Genomic DNA, 533 nt, shown 5'->3' on the forward strand with positions numbered 1-533 from the left:
AAAAAAATAGTTTGAAAAATAGAAGAAGGGGGGGGGGGCATGAACAGAAGCGGAAGAACGAGAAAGGGCGAGAAGGCGTCGGGCCGAGATAGGAGCCGCCGAGAATTAATGTTCAAGGGAGCAGATTCTGGCCGTCATGGCGCGTTCTTTATTGCCCGCCCGCACACGCCCTCGCTCTTGATGTCTTCGGTGACACTGCGAGCGCGACTCTGGGCTTTGTGCTGATTGGGTTTATCACTCTGTATCGAAGTTAGAATGAGTTGTGTGTGTTTGTGTTTTCGTGTTATGGTTCCTCGCTCACTAGCAGTCCGACTGACATCTTGGCTGCAATGACGTCGGCGCGGGCTTCGTGGTGACTCGCCTGGCACCCTTCGCCCGTTATCCTGCTCCCGTTGCGTCACTGGGCCCGAGCGCCGGCGAGTGGCTCACGTGACCCGAGTGCCGCACACCTCGCTAAGCACGCTTGCCTAACTCGTGTAATTAAACGAGGCAGGTCGTGCTGGGCTGCATGCCGTCCCCCCCCCTCCCCCCCA

General features: G+C 57.6%; 1 protein-coding gene across 1 annotated transcript in view; it reads left to right on the forward strand.

Annotated features, from left to right (window-relative positions):
• LOC119594151 (POU domain, class 2, transcription factor 2-like) overlaps positions 1-533 on the forward strand; it is a gene marked incomplete in the record, with an annotated part of 67768 nt that overhangs the window by 59183 nt on the left and 8052 nt on the right.

Source organism: Penaeus monodon, chromosome 33 (assembly GCF_015228065.2).
Source record: "Penaeus monodon isolate SGIC_2016 chromosome 33, NSTDA_Pmon_1, whole genome shotgun sequence".
NCBI lineage: Eukaryota > Metazoa > Arthropoda > Malacostraca > Decapoda > Penaeidae > Penaeus > Penaeus monodon.